Below are 22,861 nucleotides of genomic sequence, written 5' to 3'. Positions count from 1 at the left end.
TGAGTTGCTCGGGGAGGCAGCAGGAGAGCCTCTCTTTCCCCATCTAACAGCCGCTCTACAGCCCAGCTGGGTTTATCCACACTCACCCTCATCTAACGTTGTGAGGTGTTTAGCAGGGAGCTGACAAGAAACAGAAGAGGAGAAAACTCTGGCCGGCAGAACTGAGGCTTGGGATTCTCCTGTGCCAGGGAGTCTGTGTCAGTGCTTGGGGATCCTGAGCTGGGTGTCTCCTGGGCTTGTTGGCTCCAGACCAGGGGTGTCTCTTCTGCAGGGCGATGCTTGTTCCCGGGGCTAACGCTTATCTCTGGGACACACTTTGTGCAGGGACCATTGGTCTTTGTGCCACAGTATGTGTGTGGGAGTGAGGAACCTGCCTCAAATAGACACGTATCCGCCCCCCGCAGTGTTCTGCTTGAGACCCTGGAGCTCTGGCTTTGACTGGTGCCTGGCACGTGGGGAATTAGATCGAGGGGGAGATTTCTAGAGCCCCACAACAGCTGCTGCTCACATGCACATGTGCACATCTGTCTGCGGTTACTGGGCACCCAGCCTGCTTCTTGTCCCTGCCAACCTGGGTAAAGCGGCATCACTGGCTCAGGGATTCCTCTCCTCAGCGTACTGCAGAGAAAGCCCTTGTGTGTTAAAGGGCCTCAGGGAGCCCAGAGCAGAGGGAGCTGGGAATCTAGTCCCATTGATCCCCTCAACACACACACACAGTCCCAGCCCCAAGCACCCCCACATCCCTAATCCTGTACCCTGATCCCCATATCCTCCAACATCCTCACCCCTGCCCTGAGCCCCACCCCCCACTGACAAGCTCCCCAAGTACCTACCTTGAGCCTCCCACACTCCACTCCACACTTTAATTTCTTACAGGTACTGTCCTATCACAACCCCTCCCCCAACTTCCTGCTTTGAGCCTTCCCCTGCCAAAGGGGTGGTGCCCAATAGAACAGTCCCTGTAAGAAATGTGTCACTTTCACCCCTGGGAGCAGCTCAGCCATGCAAAGGGGCTGCCTGGGGCAGGACATTAGCCCTGGAGGGCAGGGGTGGGTGTGGCAGTGACATCACAAGGGCCTTTCGCAGCCCCTCAGCTTATTGGCTAACGGAGGTTGAGAGCCTGTGTGGGGGCAGGGAAGTAGCTGCCTGAGAAATGTGCTGGGCTGCTGGCCGGGAGTAAGCCAGGTAAGTCTCCCAGCCAGAGCCTGCCTCTGGCACCCCAGCCCCTCCCTTCCCTCAACCCACTGGTACCCCATGTAAACCAAACCCTCTGCCCCCATCCTGAACCCTCACCCCTCCCAGATCCTGCACCCCAATCCTCTGCCCCAGGTCACAACCCAACCTCCTGCAACTGTTCCTGCACCCCAGTCCTCTGCCCCAAGCTCCTGTCTGCACCAGCCTGCATCCCAGACCCCCTCCTCCTCCATTAATAGCATTGAAAAGTGCAGCCCTGGGAGTGGTTCCCCATCAAAAGTCATTGCCCAGGCCAGCCCTAACCTGTGCAGCAACCCAGCCGCCCCCCCCCCAACTGCTTAATGAGCCGAGCCCTGCCCTGCCAGGGGCTCAGGACTCTGCCCATGGAGCTGCCATGTCTTCTCCAGAGCCCTTAGGCTGGCACCGGGGAGGACTGAGTCCAGACAGTGCCCAGCAGAGTCCAGCAAGGGCAGAGGGAAGAGCTGGGATGTGGTGGTGGGGCCAGGGGCTGTTCTGAAAGGCTGCAGGCGCCGTTAGACCCTTTTTTCCTTCGCTGTCTCACCCCAGCGCTGAGCAACACTCAGTGTCGGTCTGAGCACGCGTCCTGCTCTGGGAAGTGTCTCTGTGGCAGGAACCTGCCCAGGTGGCTCTCGCAGTGAGACCCCTCCCTGGCAGCACCGAGCAGTGAGAGCTGAGTGAAGGGGGAGGCAGGACCAGGGGGAGAAGGCTCCATTACTGTGTCAGAGGGAGGCTCTGCCCTGGCCAGTGGGGAATCGTTGCCTCTCCGAGGGGCCCAGGCCTGGTGGGTCATTTCCCCAGGTTACTGAGTGGGGGCTGGAGCCAGTTCTGTGTTGTCGCCTTCAACAACCAAACTGAACCAATGGATCTTGTGCCCACCTGACACTGCGCTGGGCTAGTGCTGTGTGCGCCACAGAGCTTCCTGCAGGGCTGCCCACATGGGAGAGCCGAGGGGCAGATTGAGTCACCCAGCTCCGCCCTTCTGAAGGGCTTGTGAAAATGGCAGGTGCTGTCTTGGCAGTGAGGGAGAGGTGGGAAAGAGGCCCTGGGTGACCCTCTTGGGTCACAGCTGCTGTAACAATGAGGTAAGATGAATGACTTGGCATATGTCAAGTGAAAAGTGAGGCTGGTTTCTCTGACTGGGAATTGGACCCAGGCCTCAGCAGTGAAAGTGCTGAATCCTAACCACTAGACCATCAGGGACACCTGCACATGGGGTCTTTCCTTACCTGCACTAGCCTTTCACAGGCCACTCTCTCTCCCCTTCAGGACACGGGTCCATTTTCCATTGGCCAGAGGGGACAAGAACAGAAACCAAACAGAACAGCAGAACAGCCAGACGGGGCCATGCCAGTTGTCCAACTAGCCCAGGATCCTGTCTCACAACAGCAGCCAATTTCATTGCCCAGTGGGAATCCTCAGAACAGACAATTAAGTGATGCCTCCTGTCGCCCATTCCCAGCTTCTAGAATACACCAGCTAGGGACACCTGCCCTGTCCATCCTGGTTAAATGCCATTGATTGACCTTTCCTGCATTAAATTATCCAGTTCTGTTTTGGACCTTCTTGTAGATTTCACCTTCACAACATCTTCTGGCAAGGAGTTCCACTGGGCGCAAAAATGCTCCCTTTTGATTCACTTTTAATTTGGTTACTTACCAGTTTCATTCTGTAACCCAGGATCTTGAGTAGGAGAATAAAAATTCTTATTGTTTTCTGCACCCCTGTCATCATTACATAAAACCCTGTCCCATCGCACCTTAGTCGTCCCTTTCCCAAGCTGAGAAGAAGAAGTTCCATGAACTTCTTCCTTCAAAGTAGGAATAAGAGATCCTCCGGAATAGGGCTTTATTCCAGAGGATCGGGCCAGTCTAGACGCTTTTTTCCTGCTTTTCCCCAAGCTGGAAAAAAAGCGGCGGACTTGTTTATTTAAATCCCACGGGGGATATTTAAATCCCCCGCGGATTTCCCTATTCCCACTTTCAAAATTAGCATGCCCCTTCCGAAGAAGGGGCCAGTGTAGACGAAGCCCTAGTGTTTTCCCTGCCTTGCATTTGGCCACCCCCCATGGATCAGGCCAGTGATTACTAACCTTTTTTTAATACCATGGACAGCCAAACCCATTCACAAGCTTTTGCCAGACTGGTAACATATTTACATATCTGCATATACATTATGCAAATAACAAATATGCAAATATGGAAATAAACCATTACCAGTCCCTAACAGATCAGTGTTTGCAGTTATCTACACTTAAAAATTCACAGAAGAAATTCCCCTCAGACTCCTGGAGGGGGCAGCTCTTCCCCCGGGGGAACTGGAGCCTGCAGAGGGAGGGGCGCAGGGAGAGGCACCCACAGAGGCAGGGGGCATTTGTGACACCCTGGTTATAAACTTCAGAAATGTTGTTGGGGCACAGAAGTTGGTGTACCCAAGTGCCACCACCAGGCACATCTGCCCCCCCTCCTGCCCCACGGTGGTGGGGGAGTTGCCGTTGTATCTTTCCCCATCTCCTTCTGTACAAGCCCTGCCCTGTGTCTCCCCTTCCCCAGCCAGGCTGCTCTTGCTCCCCCTGTCTCCTCCCAACGTCCCCTGCCCCCTTTCCCTTCCTGTGACCCCCCCCCCCCAAGTTTCCCTCCATTGCACCCTTGCTCCCAGCCACCCACTGTCTGGTATGATCCCCCCAACCTCCCTTCTGCACCTCCTGCCGCTCCTTCCTGCCCCACCTCACACATCCCTGTTCCCCTTCACCTCTCTTATCTTCCCCCACTCCCACCCCTCTCTGGGGTGGCTCTCCCCGCCTGGCCCCAGGCTGGGATCACAGCCCCCTCTGCTGAGAGCAGCCCTGGGCCAGATACCCCTACTGCCACCCTGGGGGGTCTGCTCTTCTGGGAAGGGGAGGGGGGCCTCTCCTACCTGCCCCCACAAATGCTGCCCACCCTGGGGTGGGGGCCGGGCTGGGGGCCAGGCCGGGCAGGGGCTGGCCAGGCTGGGGGCGCTGCCATGGGAAAGGTTCCCAGGGTCAGCTTTCTACATCCCACCAGCCCTGCAGGAGATTCCCCCTCCAGGCTGCAGCCCAGGCTCCGGGGGCCCAGCAGTGCTGCACCCAATGCTGGGGCTCAGGGGATCTACCCAGAGCAGGCACCGGGGGCCCTGAAAGCAGAGGGCAGGAAAGGAGCCAGGCTGAGGCTTTGCAGAGAGCTGGCTGGGGACCTGGCAGGAGGAGGCTCCAGCGAGCACAGAGCCTGCGCAGGGCCAGCCTGCGCAGGGCCAGCCTGCTGGGAGGGGAGCAGGAGCATCCAGCACCATTCAGGCCAGCGGCAGCCGACACTGGGAGAGCTCTGAGACTCCAGGGTAAAGGCCTCCAGCCCCCCAGCCCCTGGGATTAGGTGGCCCCCAGCCCCTGGGATTAGGTGGCCACCAGACCCTGGAACCATGCCCCCTGGAGTACCATTGTGGCCGGGGGGCTCTGAGCACAGCGGAGCTGGCCCCAGAGCCCAGGACCTGGGAGTCTGGTCAGCAAGTGAGATTCGCCCGTCAGTCCAAGCTGCTTTCTCCCCGGCTGCCGTTCCTGCCTGTCCCGTGCAGGCGCCGCGCAGGCCAGTGGGTGTCAGTGGGGCCCTGCTCTCAGTCCGTCCCTCACAGGCCCTGTGGGCTGCTGGAGGGCTGAGCCCATCACCCAGGCCTGGCACGGGGATGGACCATGAGGCATGTTTCTCCCTGTGAGCGTGTGCGGGGGTGGGAGGAAGACACACCAGCCCGGCTGAAGGTTTTGTGCTGGGGCTGGAGGCTTGAGCCCGAGCTGTTGGCCTCTGCTGGACTTGCTCCTCCCCTCTCCTGGCTTGCTGCCTCCTTTGGCCAGCAGCGCTCAGGGGGCAGCCAGGTCCTAGGCACAAGCTCCTCAGAGGGGACAGGCCCTGAGGCCTCTGGCTTCTACCAAGGGGCTTTCTGTGGTGCAGAGCAGGGGAGGGAGGCCAGGCCCAGGCAGGAGAAGGGGCAGCAAGACACTCTGTTTCTGCCTGGTTTCACTCAAGGGTCCTTCTGCAGGTGAAGCACCCATTAGAGCCCCCTGTGTTGCTGGGTTCTCCTGCCCCAACACTCACCCAAGGGCCACCTGGGCAAAGCAGCCAGCCCCAGGCCCCCTTCCAAAGCTCAGCTGGCAAAGCAGAGGCCTGTGGCTGGGGATCAGCAAAGGCCCTTAGGTTGCTTTTTTTTTTAAAAAAAAAATTAATGGAGATTGCCTATCTCCTAGAACTGGAAGGGACCTTCAAAGGTCATCAAGTCCAGTCCCCTGACTTCTCAGCAGGACCAAGTACCATCCCTGATGAATTTTTGCCCCAAATGGCTTCTGCAAGGATTGAACTCACAACCCTGGGTTTAGCAGGCTATCCCTCCCCAAACAGTGCTGTAGTCAGCATAGGGCTTGAAACCATGACCTTGGTATTATTAGCACCAGGCTCCAACCAACTGAGCTAGCTGGGCTGCTAATTCAACTTCAGCTGAAAGGAGAGATTCTTCTTCCTCCCCCTGGCTGCAGGCCCGGCCTTAGGACCAGGCGGCTGCCTTGGGTCTGTCCCTTTGGGGCCTGGGGCTACAATTGCCAAAAAGGTTTTGGGTTCCAGCTGCCAATCTAACGTCTTAGGCTGCGCAGACCTCAAGACAGGGCAGGAGCTAGAGGGGAACGGTAAACGGCTGCACTTTGGAATGGGAACATGTTCTCTGGAACCATAAAGAAGAACAGTTTGAGGGTTGTTTTGAAGGAGGGCACCGTGGCTTAGTTGGCTAAAGCAACTGCCTTGTAAGCAGAAGATCCTGGGTTCAACTCCCAGTGGTCCCTTGTGGTGAGGCCAATGTGTCTCTTCCTTCCAACACATATCTGGAGTTGGTTTTACTGTTTGCTGGTGTCCTAACAGTGGAAGTAGGATAGCAGCAAAGAGCTGGTGCAGGTGCCCTCTGGGTTTGACTTAGAGAGTCTTATCTAGACTTGCTAAATCAAACTCTGGGAGATGGATTGCAGCAAAAATCTCCACCTGAGTGAAGACATGGCCTAATGGTGCAATTAGTTAGATGCTGACCACAGCCAGTCTGAGCCATTCTAGTGCTCCGGGCATGTGGCACTGCCCCCCGGCTCATGGTGCATGTGCGGCTCCACCCTGGGTGCACAGTGCATATACAGACCCTCCCCCTCCATGCATGGAGCTTGTGATGGCAGGATGCTCTTGTGCTGCACAGCCTGGCCCTGCCACCACCGCTGGCGTGCAACCCAGGGTCCCCTGGGGCAGGCCATGCAGAGCCCCACAGCTGCCTGGGGAAGGGCACTGCTGACAGGTGCTGTGGAGGTTAATGCAGCCCCAGGGAACTGCTGCAGCCTGCCAGGAGCCAGGGCCTGATGGCAGCTGCCCCACTAGCTCAACCCTAAATCCAGTCCTGATGCCAACAGTAACAGCCCCACTGCTGGTAACTCACAGAGGCCCTTGCTGCCCAAGGAAGAGGTGGGGGCAAAACACAGACCTTGCTGTGAGCGGGATTTGAACCTGCACAGGGAAACCCTATTGGATTTCTAGTCCAACACCTTAACCACTCGGCCATCACAGCTCTGGGCAAAGTGGGTACAGGAAAACTGGTAAATAATCCCAGTGCACAGCCCTAATGTCACCTGCCACAGAGTTCACACATCAAACCATTGCAACAGCTGTGCAGAGGAGTCCTGGCCGTTCTGCTCTTAGGCTGCCTTGGAGGTGAGTTCTGCTTCAAGTTCTTCCCTCCTCCTTCTTGGTCTTCCTTTCCCTTTTCCTTCCTCTTCTCTTCTCCTCTTTTCCTTCTTCTTGTTGGTGTCCTTCTTGGATCCCAGTTTATAAAGAGAAATTCAAGTACCGCTTAGTTCTACCTTAACCAATTATTTTAGTATAATTTCACTATCCAGTCGGCTAAGATCGAGCTCTTCCAGCCTCTTGGAGAGCCATGTCACAGGCACAAGCCCCCAGAGTTCCCTCTGGCCCTTCCAGGGATACATCGCAGGAGCAAGCAAGTGGCAGCAAGTGCTGGGCACTCTCATGGTAGGAGCCAGAGATAAAGCTGTGGTCCAAGGAGGAGTCTCTGCAGGTCCTGCAGTCCAGGCGGAGGAATGCAGATATTTATGGCTGAATGGCTGACGACCTTGCAAAGAAAGGCCGCCTCCTCCCACCCCAGTCAGAGCCAAGGTCAAGAAATTGCGGCAGGGGTATGTGAGGACCTGTGAGCGCAGTTTCCGCACTGGGGAAGCATCGCAGCATGGTGCATACTGTGAGGAACTGGACCAAGTCCTGGGGGTTGGGGAACCCTGTCTCCAGGGACAGTTGTGGAGTCTGGGATGAAGACATCTGGGCAGCAGCGGCCGCAGCTTCAGGACGACAACCCAGATGACCAGCAGTTCCAGGATGAGGAGAAGGAGGATTCCAGGAACGTCGTGACCCTCACCCTGGAACCGGTCCCCCAGATGGAGGAGGCCTCCCAAATGTCCTCAGGCACCCGGGAGGGAACATCAGGTGAGTGTTGTGAGGTTGCAACACACAGGGCAGGTGGGAGCACAGGGGATGATGCGCTATTGTGACGTGTCATGCTGATTGTAGGTGGGGGGACATCACACATGTCTGACCCCATAGAGGGCCGTCCTCCCCCTACCACGTGTGCAAAGCACCACCTGCTCCTACAGACAGTGCTGCCAGCGGCTAATTTCCTAACACTGGATGCAAACAAGCAAGTGAAATGGGGGTGTAGCTCAGTGGTAAAGTGTTTGACTATAGGAAAAATGGTCCCTGTTTCAACTCCAAGTGCCCCCTGAAAGGTTGATCAACTTCTTTGAAACCTTTGCATCTCCAGTTGCATCTCACTCTGCATTTCTGATGTGCAGAGAGTACTACAAACCCCTGGGCTGTGTCTACGCTGGGTCACTTATTCTGGAAAAGCAGCTGCTTTTCCAGAATAACTTGCCATCTGTCTACATTGGCTGCTTGCTTTTCCAGAAAAGCAATGACGATATACTGTAAAATTGTCAGTGTTTTTCCAGAAAAACTATGCTGCTCCTATTCGGGCAAAAGTCATTTTCTGGAAAAACTGTTCCAGAAAAGGGCCAGTGTAGACAGCCCAGTAGTCTTTTCAGCAAAAAAGCCCCCATCGCAAAAATGACGATCGGGGCTTTTTTCCGGAAAAGCGCGTCTACATTGGCCATGGACGCTGTTCCGGAAAAAGTGCTTTTCTGGAAAAGCATCCTGCCAATGTAGACGCGCTTTTTCCGGAAATCCTTATAACGGAAAACTGTTCCATTTTAAGCATTTCTGGAAAAGGGTGCCAGTGTAGACGTAGCCCTAATGTGTTTCTGTGTCAATGCGCATAAACCAGGCAAACCCATCTCAACTGAAACAAGTTCAAATCTGCTGTGTCTGGTTTCTATTCCCATCAATTCAGCAAGGGTGTGATCTGAAAGTCCTTGGTCTACCTGGGCTATGCTGTGCAGAAGAACAAGAATCACACCCAGTGGGGGAGGAATGGCCACTATCTTTCAATCTTCCGGAGTTTGATTTAGCAAGTCCAACTAAGACTCACTAAATCAAATTCAGAGGGTACCCCACCAGTTTCCAGTACTTCTGCTCTTTGCTCCCTTTGGGTTATTGAAGTAGGGACATAGTCAGGCTCAACTGATGGAGGCCAACTCTCGCTATGTAGGGTATGTTTACACTTGCACCCTCTTTTCCAAAACGGGATGCAAATGTAAAAACTGAAAACTATAAATGAAGCCACCAGGGACACATACAATGGGCCTGCAAAAAAATGAAACAGCTGAGCACTTTGCAGAGAACACGCCATCGCCCTGCTGGGAGAGGCTCCATCATGCACAGACTCTGCTCAGGGCCAGACTGCTGGGAGGAGGCTCTGGCCATGGACTTTCCTCCCCTCTCTGTTACCTCCTGCACCTGGGGCTGAAAGGGACGTGGGCTGCAGACTGGTCCTGCCCAGCTGCCTTCCCCAGTGGGAGCAGAAAATGACCATGGAAGGGCTCACACATTGTCCCCAATGCACTCGCCTGAGGGCCTGAATTCTTGCTGCCCCTGGGTGCACCCAAATGCCCTTCTGGGGGGGCAGGCTCCCCAGCTCACACCCCTCCTGTCACACAAAGCTTGCAAACGGGGTTGATTTTCCTCCATCTCCCCTTGCTGCTGCGCTAAAAGAAATCCTGAACCCGGACCCTTCTCCTGTCACTGGAGAGATGGCCCTGTGCTGGGATATGAGAGAGTATCCCAGTGATGCTCCTCGCAGCCCAGGATAAGAAGGGGGCTCTGAGTGGAAGGAACCCAGGTAAAACAGGTCCCAATGGGCATGAACTGGGCACCAGCTTGGCCCAGTTGAGTGAGGGGAGGTTGGTCCCATGGTGTCAAGGGCAGCGCTCAGGATTCTGCTGCTGCTGGCAGGGAAGAAGCTGGGAGGCAAGGTGCTGGCAGCAAGAGATTCCGGCTTCTCTTTGTCCTGGGTCTGCCGGCCACCAGCCACCTTAACCATCCCTCAAACCAGCTGGACTAGCCAGCCCACGTCACAGTGAGTCACTAGTGACCCTGTCAGAGAAGAGCCATTGGCAGCTGCAGAGACGTCCCTGCAGCTGCCTGAGGAGCCTTTCTTGAAAGGGCCACTGGTGAACAGCACTTTCGTAGGCCGGCTAGCTCAGCTGGTTAGAGCATGGTGCTAATAACGCCAAGGTCATGGGTTCAAGCCCCATGCTGGCCACAGGGGTGTTTGGTTTGGTGACTTCCCTTCCTTTAGCTGGCTGCTATGGACAGGGAAGCAGAAACAAGCAAAAGGCTGAGAGCTTTGCAGGAAGCAGGGCAGAGATCTGGTAGGGGGAGGCTCCAGCCTGTACAGCTCCAGTGGCTAAAAGGGCCTGGGCCTGGCTTCCTGTTCCCAAAAGCAGGGGAATTGATGCCCAAATTCCTGCTGCTGCAGTGGCTACCTCAAGGCACCAGCTGGGGGGCAGGCTCTGGAGCCCAAGCCACAACAGGAGGCTCAATATGACTGGGAGGCCTGGAGCGTGTGTGCCCTGCACAGAGGCTGCTGGTGGCCTTCTTCAGTGGCCCAGAAGCTCAAGTTCCTCTGAACCAGCTTCTCCCTCTGGAGCCACCCCCCAGCGCTGCTGAGGCCCCTGATGTGAGGCAGTGGGACCATCAGAGGAAGGTGCCAGCCTTAGCCCTTCCTCCCAGCCTCCTCCTCCTCCCAGAGTCTTTCCCCAGCCCCTCCCCAGTTCTACATTCCCTACATAAAAACCAGAGAGTTTGTTCTTTCAACTGGGAAAAGTCCTGTTTGTGTTACCGGGAGGGAGAGGGGGAGGGGGAGCGGGAGAAGGAAGGGGATGTGTTGGGGTATGTTGATGTTGGGAGGGAGACACAGAGGGCAAAAAATGAGGAGTAATGTTAGTTAGTTGGAACCAAGGGGCTGGGTTTGAACTACTGCAGAAAAAAGGACTCTGCCCCTAGAGCTGCCCTGTCCTTTCCAGAGCCCTTAGGCTGGCACTGGGGAGGCCTGAGTCCAGGCAGTGACCAGCCAAGGGGGAGGGGTTAGAGTTAGCCCCATGCTAGGTCTCAGCTGCTGTAACATGTGGCAAGAAGATTGACTAGGGACATGTTTGGGAAAGTTGCAGCTGGGAAGGGAACAGAGACAAGGGAGACGTGAGGTGAGAGGTCGCCTCTTCTCAAGCGAGACGTGGTGGGAAACTGCCGGTTCCGGTGCAAGCCGAGCTCCAAGGGCTGGTTCCTGCCCCAGTGGCTCCTTGCAGGGCCTGGCTTGAGACGCACCAAGAAGTGCCATGTGTGGCCAGGAGAGAGGGTGGGGAGAACGGAAGGTGTTGGAGCAAGCTGGGACTGCTGGGGGATTTGAGCATCAGGGGGGAACCTTACCTGGTTTTGTGTCCCCTTGCAACAGAGGCTACAGATGTCCCAGAGGCTGGACAGGACTCAATTTTCACTATATAAACTGGGGTCCAAGAAGGAGACCAGCAAGAAGAACTCGCCTGTAAAAGAGCCTTCGACCAGAGCTTCCAGGACACCTCTGCACAACCCTGAGTAGGGCAACAAGGGACCCAAGCCCTGAGACCCCCAGCTCAGAGTAGAACATGTCTGTCCCATCAGAGAGGACACCTCAAGAACCTGTGTTTCTATAGGGCTTTGAACTAAGGAGCTGCTGTATGTTAAAAAAATACAGTGATTGCTACACCACGGAGGCTTTTCTTTCCTCTATTTAAACTTGGGAAAATATTCTGTTACCAACTCTTTAGCCAACTCAGATTGCTGGAGGGGAAGGAATTCTCTCTTGTTAATTCTGTGCCCTCAGGAAGGGACCAAACCCCGCTCCCCCGTCCCAGGGACTCCAACCCAAACCCTGAGACCCAAATCCTGCCCTGGGGGAGCTCTGCCATGTGACCCTGGCTCCCAAGGCAGCAAGTGCAGAATCCCCCTTGGTGAGCGCAAGAGGCTCCAACCAGCCTGGTCTGAATCCAGCTGAAAGACTGGACTGCCCCGCTGCTGGAGTGTCACAGCCCCTGTCAACCAGCCCTGTGTTTGCCCCGTCTCTTTCAAGGAAGGGCATGGCAGGGCCCACACACCCACCAGGAGTCTCAGGCACGTCTCTCGCACCCAGCTGACCATGGAGCAGGTCTCCGTGGCCCTTGTGTGGTACCCAGGAGCTCTCTCCTGTGAGCCCCCCCAGGGGAGTCTCATACAGAGGTCTTGGGATCACAAGCTTCCTGACACTCTCATCATGCAACAGGGGCAGGTCCAGCCTGTTCTGTAAAAGCTGCTCTGGAAATCAGAGAGCACCTAAAGTGACTCCAGTGGGATTTGAACCCACAACATTGGAATGACTAGTCTAGCTCACACTAATGGCTACAGCTTAGAAGTCCAAGACCCTGATTATTGCACCGTAGCTCACAGCAACCCTCATTTCTTCACTCTGCTTTGCAGCAGGGTAATTGCTGGGCTAGAATAAAGGGAAAAGCTGAGCCAGAGGAACACACGCTCCCCCTCCCACACTCAGACCCCCCATACCCAGCCCCCTGCCCAGAGCCTCAGCTGTGGCTTAAACCTGGTTCCAGAGAGAAGAGGCCAATGCAAACAGCCCCATGGCAGCGAGGGAGTCAGCACGTCGGTGGGTGGGGAAGGGAGCTGGGGGCAGATCTTGGCTCTAACTCGCTAGGCGACCTTGGCCTGTTCAGTGAATCTCTCCCTGTCTCCATGGCCCTGTCGGTACATCAGGGACAGCAACACTCACAGCCCCACAGGAGGGGGCTGGTTTAATGCTTCACCCCATGGCCCAGCAATGAGCCCCCAACTCCCCCTGTGCTCTGGGAGCCAGGTTTGCTGTGTGAATTCTGTGGGGCAGGTGCCGTCAGGCCTGGGCACTGGGATTATTTACCAATTTCCCCAGCCCTCTGACACTGCTAAGATCAGGGCTGAAGCGGCTGAGTGGTTCAGGTTTTTGATTAGAAACCAATAGACTAAGCAGGTCCACAAAATCCACTAGTTCTGCTTCCCCAGAAAAGTAAATGTGAACCTCAGTCCTCCCTGTCCCTTCCCCTCACGCCATGGGGCTGGAACGCCAGAGGCGTGAGGTGTCTTAGTTGGGGGCCACATCAGAGAGGGCTGGGGGCCTTTGGAAGAGGTTTTTTGTTTCTCACTTTTGTGGCCCCCAATTTTCTGCGGGTCAGTGGCCCCCCACCCAGAAAAGGTTCCCCACCCCTGCCATACATAAAGTGACACTGAAACCTTGTGTGCTGGCCGTAATGTTTTCCTTTATTTACAATGAAGTTTGATCAACTAACATGAGACAGTTCAAACGCTTAATCTGTTTATTTAAATGAAACTTTTCTCCCCAGCTGCAGCCCTAGCAAAATGGCTGGGGTGTGATTATGTCATTAGTGGCGAGTGTCCATTAGTAACCAAGAGTCCATGGAAAGATTTGGGGCGGGCAGGGGCTCAGCAAAGGGGTGGGGAAGGTGGGGTCTTGGGGAAGGGACAGGATAGATCCTGGCTTGCCCTGACATTTAAAAGGTGACCTTGGGGGCATGTGGCCCCCTGAGCAGCCTCTGATGTTCCCTGTGTGAGCCCCAGAACCAGCCCTGAGTGACGGGGGCAGGGAGAGCAGCTTACACATGCCAAGGGGCTGGCCAGGGGCAGGACATGAGCCCTGGGAGGCAGCAGTGACATCACAAAGGCCTTCTGCAGCACCTCAGCTCATTGGTTGGGAGGCAGTGACCTCACAGAGGGTCCATGGTAACAGCCAGGTGGGACAGGCTGCAGCATCTCAGAGACCCCCATGGCCTGGCTGCCTGGAATCTCCTTTGTGAGGTTTCCCCTTGAGGGCAGAAGGGATTGAGGGTCCCACCTGGGAGTATCTCTGTGGAGATTTCCCCTTTCCCCAGGTTGCAGTGGGAGGGGCTGGCACTGAACTGAAGAGAGGTCTGGGAGAAGCAAGAGGAAGGGATGCAAACATCCAATGAGGATGGGATTTGAACCCACGCATGCAGAGCACAACAGATTAGCAGTCTATCACCTTAACCACTCTGCCACCTCATCTGAGTTGTAGGAGTTTGTTACCAATTACCCAAAGCCATCACTGCCAGGAACCATTGTGCCACTTGCTGGCTGGCCAGGGACATCCAAGGCTGGAAGGTTTTGGCTTTTCACAATGTTCTCTGGGCTGTTGTACAAAGCTCAGTGCTTGTAAGAAACCCAAACACCCCTTGGCTACATTTACCCTGCAGGCTTCTTACACAAGAACTGTTTTGTGCAAGAGTTCTTGCGCAAAATGTCTTGTGCAAGAGCATGTCCACACTGCCATGTGCTTTTGCGCAAGAATGTCTGTGGCAGTGTGCACGCTCTCTTGTGCAAGAAAGCTCTGATGGCCATTTTAGCCATAGGGATTTCTTGCACAAAAAAAACCCTCTTGCCCATTCATACTACCTTCTTCTGCAAGAGCTCTTGCACAAGAGGGTTTATTCCTCATGGGGAGAGGAATAACTCTTGCCCAAGAAGCCTTCTTTTCCTACGTTTTGCCATAAATTTACTTGTGCAAGAACACGCATGCAGTGTAGATGCTCCTTAAGTTTTTGCGCAAGAACGGCTGTTCTTGAGCAAGAAGCCTGCAGTGTAGATGTAGCCCCTGGGTGCCCAGAGAGGGGTGTCTAGTCACAGTCTGGCTCGGCGCGCGCTGCAATGGGAAGATGTCCACGGAGCAGGCAGATGGCAGCGGCGCAGGACTCTGGTGGGCCCAGCATCCACAGGAGCGTTTCCGATATGGGTGTTTACTGACAGTGTCCATCTCTGGTCTGATTTCACAGTGTGGTGAGACACTGGCACCCACAGCTGCATAGATGGGGTGGCTAGAGGGAGTGGCTGGCGGGCGGCTGGTAGAAGCAGTGACAAGTGGCCAAGGGAGTGAGTGAGCCTCATTTGCATACCTAATGAGCTGCCATTGTTGTGGAAGAGGCTCTTGTGCCAGAAGGAGCAACTACACAGCCCTTTCTTGTGCAAGAAAAACCCTCTTGTGCAATGCCGCTATGCTTAACCTCATTTGCATATTTCTGGCACAAAACCCACCAGTGTAGACATAGCCCAATTGTTTTCACTGTCAGGGTCCTCAGTGGTTCCCCCCCCTTCTTACTTGCTCTCCCAAAAGAAACAGACCTGGCTCCCCTTTCTTTTCCCCCAGCAATTGGCATGCTGCAAAGCAGATATCCGAGACAGCAAAGCTAACAGTCTGGGAGGCTCTGCTTCACAACAGGAAATGTGTTGGATTTATAAGCTGTGGTGCTCTGGGTGAACCAGGGCAGTGATTTAAAGGTTGTGGGTTCAAATCCCATCAGAGTTACTTTAGCTGCTTCTTCATTTCCAGGGCAGCTTTTACAGAATGGGCAATCCTTAGGCTGACACTAGGATGGGCTTTAGTCCAGCAGACCCCAGCGAGGGTGGAGGCAAGGGCTGCTCTGAAAGGCTGCAGATGCCCATGGACCCTTTTGTCCCTCCATGTCTCCTACCAGTGCTGTGCAACACTCAAGCTATGTCTACACTACACTGTTCTTCTGAAAAAGCTAGGCAAATTGTGAACCCCAGTTTGCATAGCTTTTTCAGCTTCTTTTTTTGGAAGAGGCTTTTCTGACATTTGGCCTGTCTACACTGGGCCAAATGTGGGGGAAAAAACCCTTTTTTGGAACATCCCTTCTTCATAAAATGAAGTTCACAGAGATGCCAGAAAATCATGTCTGCTCTTCCGAGAAATTTTGTGGAAGAGCAGATGTGTTCTCTGGACTAAACAGGGCAAACAGAGCCCTGATGTAGCATCTTATTTCAAGTTTAGGGTTCAGAGTAGACAGAGGGTTGACATATGGTAAACATTTTGAGCTACAGAAGTTGTCATTTTCATCTTCTTTTGAAAAACGCTTCGGTGTTTACACAGCACCACATTTCGAAATAACCTGCTATTCCAAAATTTCCCTTCCTCCTCATGGAATGAGGTTTACAGGGATGTTGGAATAGCGAGCCCATTGTATTTCAAAAGAATAGGGCACTGTTAACACACGGGATAGATATTACAGATGCCTTAGTACCCCGAAATAGCGCTGCATTGTCAAGGTCGCCTTACAGGACCACAGCAGGGGGCACGTTTGATGCTGAATTTTCAGCTATCTCCTCTTGGAAGTCTTTGCTGCTGTCTACAGCCACGCGTACGCCTGACTCTGCATTGCCAGGGCCCCAGCCCCTCCCAGACTGCCAGACAAGAGACAGAGCTGCCAGGGGGCAGGTGTTTTCAGACTCGCAGCAGGGGGCACAAATCCCTCTCTAGCGGGCCTGCAGGAAAGGAAGCCAAAGAAGGTGGATTTTGAGGACTCTGCCTCCCCACAGCCAGCCCCACCCCCACAGGATTTGGCAGAACAAGGGGGGGGGGGGAGGTCTCTGCTCACCCTACTGAGTCCCACTGAAATTTTGAGCTTTTGTCCTGCCCCCCTCAGCTTGGCCTCCCTCCTCTGCCCCATTCCTACCTCACTGCCTCCTTGGGCAAGTCACACAAAGGAAGCAGCAGGAAGAGCCGGCCCCATACGCCAGCATCCGAGGGCAGGGGAGGCTGAGACACAAGTGTCCATCAGGTGCCTGGCCTGACCCATCTGGCTTCCCCAGGCTGGCACCAAGGGGCATTCTCAGCTGATGTCACCCCCGCCTGTCGCATGGGAGTTGGGTTTATCCCAGGCACAGTCTCAGTACCAGGAGCTGCCCTTACCCAGGGCACCAAGGGGAGCGGCAATAAGAGAAGATGCTGTGTTTTTGCCTGACTCTGAACCAGGGACCTTTTGCATATTAGGCAAATGTTATAACCACTGCACCACAGAAACACACATCAACTGTGAAACTTGTCTGACTGTTCTGTTCCTAGCTCTTTCTACAACTGCTCTGTGGGGGAGGGAAATGCACCTTGTGAACACTCCACCTCTTGTTCTCATGGAAGTCAATAACCCGAGCTGCCAGCTCCTCATTTTCTTCTCCTCAGTTCTAGCCACATCAGCCCAGGGAGGAGAAAAAATAACCCTCCACCCGCTGATTGTCCCCGTCAGCTTCTGTAGCTTCACCTCCTTCCACAGCAGCTCCAGCTTTGAGCTACAAATCAAAGCTACTAGGGCATTGCAGCCGCATAGGCCAACAACAGGACCTCTGGGACATCTGTAGCCTTTGCTGCAAGGGGACACAAAATCAGGTAAGGTTCCCCCCTGATACCCAGATCCCAGCCACCCCAAGACTCGGCACCTCCAGCTTGCTCCAACACTTTCCCTTTCTCCTGCACCCTTTCTCCTGGCTACACACAGGGCACTTTTTGTTGCTTCTCAAGTCAGGCCTTGCAAGGACCCACCACGGCAGGAACCAGCCCTTGGAGCTCAGCTTGAGTTTCACACCTTGTCTTGCTTGAGAAGAGGCGACTTGCTCCCCTTCTTCTCACCTCACGTCTCCCTTTTCTCTGTTCCCTTCAAAGGTCTCCTCTGCCTCAGGATCTGCCTCCTCAGGGTGCTGCCCCTCTGCCACTGGGCTGGGAGTGGGAGACTCCACAGTCTCTGCACTTGGGCTGAGAAGTCTCATTGGGATTCTTCCATTGATGGCATTAGTCAGCTGGACCCCAGCCAGATCCATTCAGTAGCGCTGCCTGAGAGGTAGCTTTCCCAATGTCCATTGGTATTTCCTGGGGCTTTGTGTAGGGGAATGCCTCTTCTTTGGAAAGCAGCTCTCAGGAGTTCATGGAACGTCTTCTTCTCAGCTTGGGAAAGGGACGAGCAAGGGGCGATTGGACAGGGGTTTATGTAATGATACAGGGATGCAAAAAGCAAATAAGAAACGATTTTTTCTCCTACTCAGGAACCAGGGTGACAGAATGAAATTGGTAAGTAGTCAAGTTAAAAATAGACCAAAAGGGAGCATTTTTGTGCTGAGTGGAACTCCTTGCCAGAGGATGTTGTGAAGGTGAAATCTATAAAAAGGTCTGAAAAAGAACTGGATAATTTAATGCAGGAAAGGTCAATCAATGGCATTTAACCAGGATGGACAAGGAAGGTGTCCGTAGCTGGTGTATACCAGAAGCTGGGAATTGGCGATGGGAGGGATCACTTAATAATTGTCTGTCCTGAGGATTCCCACTGGGCAATGACATTGTCTGCTGTCGTGACACAGGATCCTGGGCTAGTTGGGCAACTGGCATGGCCCAGTCTGGCTGTTCTGATGTTCTGTTTGGTTTCTGTTCTTGTGACTCCCGTTCTCTCTCTGACCTCAAGAACAGATCTCCAGGAGACTCCCTGCAGCAAAGCCATGGGGTGTGTGTGTCTCTGAGATGGCCCCTGTCCCACCTGGCCATTGTCATGGACTCTCTGTGAGGTGACCGCCTCCCAAACTCCTTTAGCCAATAAGCTGAGGGGCTGCAAAAGGCCCTTGTGATGTCACTGCCACACCCACCCCTGCCCTCCAGGGCTAATGTCCTGCCCCAGGCAGCCCCTTTGCATGGCTGAGCTGCTCCCAGGGCTGAAAGTGACACATTTCTTACAGGGACTGTTCTATTGGGCAACACACATTGGGCGGGGGGAGGCTCAAGGCAGAAACGAGGGGGGTTTCAGTAAAGCTATATGTGAATGGATCCATCTAGCAACCACTGTGTGATGTAGTGTTGGGACCTTGCTGGTTTCTATGCTGGGGCTGTGGGTGACCCCCACTGGCTGCTGTCTGTAGCATGGTCCAGCAGGGCAGGGGCTGAGTCACTAGACAAGGGTCTCTCAACCTGTCCGACCAGCTACCCCCCAGGGAGAGAAACAAAGGAAGGTGGAATGCTGCCCCTGTCTGGGGGGCAGGGCTGGAAGAGAGTTGGTCTCTGTATGGGAAGCAGGGCAGAGGGAGCTGGGGAGGGGACTGGGATTGTAGGGCCCAGCCACCCCCCATCTCAAGGGGGGGGGGGCACTGAGGCCTCTTAGCTCCAGTTCCTGTAACCAGATGACATCTGTGCTGTATCCTGGAGAAGCAATAAACTCCCTCTATTCTACTGGCTGGTGGAGTCTGTTCATGCCATTTTGGGTGGCAGGAGTCGGGGGAACCCCAACATGCCGTCACACACACAGGGGGAGGTTTTTGTGCAAGCACAACATGCAGTAGAGACATATGGGGGGCTGGGGGAGCGTGCGGGTGAGCTAGCGAACTGACAGGTGGGCGGGAAGGCAATTATATCAGGTGCCAAAGTAGCTCAGTGGGAACAGTGTTAGACTGAAGATCTAAAGGTCCCTGGTTCAATCCCAGGCTTTGGCAAAAGCCTTTGTTCTTGAGGCTTGTCCCTTCTTTGGCTCCTCTGTGAGGACCCCAGCTGTGCCTCCTGGAAGGGCCTTGCCTGTCCTGTTGCTCCATCTAGGAGCCAGCAAGTCCTGCCCCTCCTCTGCCAGGGAAGGATAAAGGAGCTCTCCTTAGAGCAGCATCAAGCCAGCCCCCTAGGAACACCTGCTGAACACCAATACAGCCCTTGCTCTGCCAGCTGAGCTATTGAAGCTCCTCTCTCACTGCTGCTTTGTCCATCCTGGCAGGAACAGAATCCGGGACTCACCCAATCAGTCCGGTGCCCAGTAACCCCAGACAGACGTGCACATCCGCACACTGGCAGCAGCTGCTGTGGGACTCTGCAAATCCACCACTAGAACTAATTCCCCACATGCCAGGCAGCCCAAGGGAGGGCTCTGGGGTCTCAAGCAAACAGAGTCTCAGGCGGGGGGGGGGGGAGACTCTCAGCAAACTGAGCTCTCAGAGCACAGGCGGAGTTTGGGGGCTCATTGCTGGGTCGTGGGGTGAAGCATTAAACCATCCCCTTCACACAGCAAACCTGGCTCCCTGAGCACAGAGGGAGTTTGGGGGCTCGTTGCTGGGCTGTGGGGTGAAACAGCAAACCAGCCCCAGCCTGTGAGTGTTGCTGAATCTGGGCCCCTGAACCTGGGGAATGGCAAACAAAAGGTCTGGGGGCCACACAGAGACCCTGCTGGGCTGAGCAGGAAGTGGCTGAGATTTTGCTTTGTCTTTGTGCTTGTCTGTCTGCAGCCTGGAAACCTCCTGGCTCCTCAGACCACTGGTCTGGATGGACCGTTACAGAAGTCGGAATAATGGAATTGCTGTCGATGCTCCCATTGTTATTGTTATTGCAGTATAATGGCTGTTATTCCTAAGGAACGCTGCTGTGTAAATGCAGCCTTAGAGAAATGCTGAGCAAGTGCTTCTACAATGTCCCAGGAGAGAGGGAAATGAGGTCACTTCTCTAGATACAAAATGGAGGATGTGTCAGGAGTGGGATTTGAACCCACTCCATTCAGAAACCAAAACACCCCACTGAAGGAAAGATAGAACTTTGAGTCTAGTGCCTTTGACCACTCAGCCATCCTGACTCCCATACAAATACTTTCAACTGCAGTTTTCTTACATGTGTGAGTTGCTCAGGGAGGCCAAAGGAGCCCATCAATTTCCACACCTAACAGCTGCTCTACAGCACAGCTCTGTCTATCCACACTCCCCCTCACTGACCGTTGTGAGGTGATTTGCAGGAAGCTGACAAGAAGTGGAAGAGGCTACAATAAGGCACCACTGAGAGCTGGACTCAAGATCTTCTGTTTACAAGGCAAGTGCTTTAGCCAGCTAAGCCGTAGTATCCCCCTCGCACACTGCTGTAAAATTGTTCTACTTTAAGATTCCAGACAACACCTTTGACTCCCAAAATGCAGCCATTTCCCTCCAGCCTTCCCGCCCTGGCAGTGTCTGGCTCCCTGGGCACAGAAAGCTACAGCTCAGTGGGCAGGGGGCTTTGGCTTCCTTGCCCATTGGATGCTGTTGCAGGAAGGGCTACTCAGCAGGGGTGGGGTTCACCTGTGGAGGAAGGGAAAGAATATTTGGATGCAGACTGGCTAACCTAGTGAGGAGGCTTTAAAGTAGGTTTGACAGGGGCAGGTGACCAAAGCCCACAGGTAAGTGAATCACATGGACACTTGGGAGATAGGCCAGAAATGGGAGAGAGCAGGACTGTAACAGCAGAGATAAAGGAGGGACGTGGGACCACTGGGAAGCAATATATAATCTGTGTCTTAGATGCTGGTATAGACACACAGGACTATAGGTAACAAGCAGGAAGAAGTTGGTATCACAGTGACTTGGTGGGATAATACACGACTGGAATATTGGCACAGAAGGGTAGAGCTTGCTCAGGAAGGATTGGCAGGGAAAAAGAGTTTCCTCAGATATGAAATCATGCACACACTGGGACTGAGGTGGAGAGGGACACAGGAGACAGACTTGTTGGGGGTGTCTGGGGGAGGTTACAAAGGGTTTCTAATCAAACTCCTTAACCACTTGGCCACCACTACGGTGGTAGGCTGATCTCCTGTACTTGTATGTGAACAAAAATTTTGTTACTTACTCTTTGGCCAACTCAGGAGACTACAGGGCAAAGGAATTCTCTCTTAATTCTGGGCCCTCAGGAAGGGACCAACCCAAAGGAGGCTGGGCCCCCACCCCAAACCCTGAGTGCCAAGGGTTTACATACAGATGATCAATGTTTGCTACACTTTTCCCTCCCCCCAACAATACTAAATCTCAAGGTAAAATCTACAGCCCCAGCGGCTGGGGGAGATGTGCATGTTAGAGCCTCTGCCTACTGAGCTGTAGCCTCCTGTGCCCAGGGAGCCAAACACCGCCAGGGATGGAGGGAAATGGGGAATGGCTGCACTTTGGGAGTCAAAGGTGTTGTCTGGGACCATAGAGTAGAACAGTTTCACCAAATTCCCTGTAGAGGGCACCATGGCTTAGCTGGCTAAAGCACCTGTTTTGTAAACAGGAGATCTTGGGTTCAACTCCCAGTGGTGCCTTGCTGTGGATTTTGTTACATTTTCTTATGTCTTTCTGGCCTCCCCTGTCCCCCCATGGAACTGCTGGTTCGGGAAAAGGCTGATTGGGGAGGAGCATTGGGAAGAAGGAAACCACAAGCCTGGAGCGGGTGCAGAGGTGACTGGCACAGGCCAGGCAGGGCTCTGACTTCCACTGTGAGCCCCTGGGTACCACACACTGGCCACTCAGTCCTGCTCCATGGTTGTCCCCGTGCTCTGGGTGCAAGCGACGGGCCTGGAACTCCCTCCTGGGACTCCTAGTAGAAGCGTGGGCCCTGCCCTGCCTGGTGGGGGAGGGGACAAACATGGGGCCGGTTGACAGGGGTTCTGACACTCCAGCACTGGGGAATTTGGGCCCTTCAGCCGGATTCAGACCAGGCCGGTCGAAGCCTCTTGTGCTCACCGAGGGGGATTCTGCACTTGCTGCCTTGGGAGGCAAGGTCACATTGCAGAGCTCCGCCAGGGACAGGGACAGGGACGTCCCACGGCACCACCAGCCAGCACCAGCTGCTCTCCCTGCCCTCAGCAATGTGGCTGCATTTTATCCTTCCCCTTCTGTGACAACTGCCCATTCCCCACCAGCCCCAGCCCCTGTGGCACCCATTCCTTTCCCCAGGAGCAGCGTGAGCACCAGTGCGGCTCCTTGCTGAGGCTGCGGCTGTGGGAGACAAGCCCCTGGCTTTAGGAGGGAGATGACATGTCAAGGTGTTGAGTTTTGCCCATGGCTAGCGTGGGGTGAGCCACACTCTGGGGGCAGCTGGAGGTGCCTCCTGAGAGCTGATTTTCAGCCCTTCCTGTGTTTCTGGCTCCTTCCAACAGCTCGAATCATCATCTAAAAGTTGAAGAATGTGTAGTTGGAAGAGGGAATTTTTGTATTTTTCCTTTCTTAATTGATCTTTTGTGTGTGTACACACACACACACACACACACACACGTACGTCTGTGTGCAAAAATTCTCAGTAACTCGTTGGTTCCACAGGGCCACAGATCTGAACAGGTGCACAGAATGTCACTATGTCATTGTTGGTGCACAAGAAAAAAAACCTCACTCTACTCCTGCATGGAAAATCTTAGAGAGAATACTGGTTGAGGGCTCCAGCTGGGGGTGTGATATCAAAGATGGAGGGGACTGATAGGTCACTGAAAGGCTACACCGAGGACAGAAGAATCCCATGAGCTCTTGCTCCCACAGCTTAGGTGTTATTGTAA

General features: G+C 54.4%; 7 non-coding genes across 7 annotated transcripts; 3 read left to right on the top strand and 4 right to left on the bottom strand.

Annotated features, from left to right (window-relative positions):
- Nucleotides 1–2,343: 2,343 nt before the first annotated feature.
- TRNAE-UUC (transfer RNA glutamic acid (anticodon UUC)) lies at nucleotides 2,344–2,415 on the bottom strand. Its single transcript has one exon. It is a non-coding gene; the product is annotated as a tRNA-Glu (tRNA).
- A 4,310-nt stretch (nucleotides 2,416–6,725) lies between these two features.
- Nucleotides 6,726–6,807, bottom strand: TRNAS-AGA (transfer RNA serine (anticodon AGA)). Its single transcript has one exon. It is a non-coding gene; the product is annotated as a tRNA-Ser (tRNA).
- Nucleotides 6,808–9,892: 3,085 nt separating this feature from the next.
- Nucleotides 9,893–9,966, top strand: TRNAI-AAU (transfer RNA isoleucine (anticodon AAU)). Its single transcript has one exon. It is a non-coding gene; the product is annotated as a tRNA-Ile (tRNA).
- Nucleotides 9,967–13,720: 3,754 nt separating this feature from the next.
- Nucleotides 13,721–13,802, bottom strand: TRNAS-GCU (transfer RNA serine (anticodon GCU)). The gene has a single exon. It is a non-coding gene; the product is annotated as a tRNA-Ser (tRNA).
- Nucleotides 13,803–18,976: 5,174 nt separating this feature from the next.
- Nucleotides 18,977–19,049, top strand: TRNAF-GAA (transfer RNA phenylalanine (anticodon GAA)). The gene has a single exon. It is a non-coding gene; the product is annotated as a tRNA-Phe (tRNA).
- A 1,009-nt stretch (nucleotides 19,050–20,058) lies between these two features.
- TRNAL-CAA (transfer RNA leucine (anticodon CAA)) lies at nucleotides 20,059–20,164 on the bottom strand. Its single transcript has 2 exons — nucleotides 20,127–20,164; nucleotides 20,059–20,094 (listed from the first exon to the last, which is right to left on the bottom strand). It is a non-coding gene; the product is annotated as a tRNA-Leu (tRNA).
- A 1,396-nt stretch (nucleotides 20,165–21,560) lies between these two features.
- On the top strand, nucleotides 21,561–21,634 carry TRNAT-UGU (transfer RNA threonine (anticodon UGU)). Its single transcript has one exon. It is a non-coding gene; the product is annotated as a tRNA-Thr (tRNA).
- Nucleotides 21,635–22,861: the final 1,227 nt, after the last annotated feature.

Source organism: Pelodiscus sinensis, chromosome 31 (assembly GCF_049634645.1).
Source record: "Pelodiscus sinensis isolate JC-2024 chromosome 31, ASM4963464v1, whole genome shotgun sequence".
In the NCBI taxonomy this organism is placed as follows: Eukaryota; Metazoa; Chordata; order Testudines; family Trionychidae; genus Pelodiscus; species Pelodiscus sinensis.
Note: the sequence above shows the minus strand (reverse complement) of the source record. Positions and strands in the feature narration are given on the sequence as shown.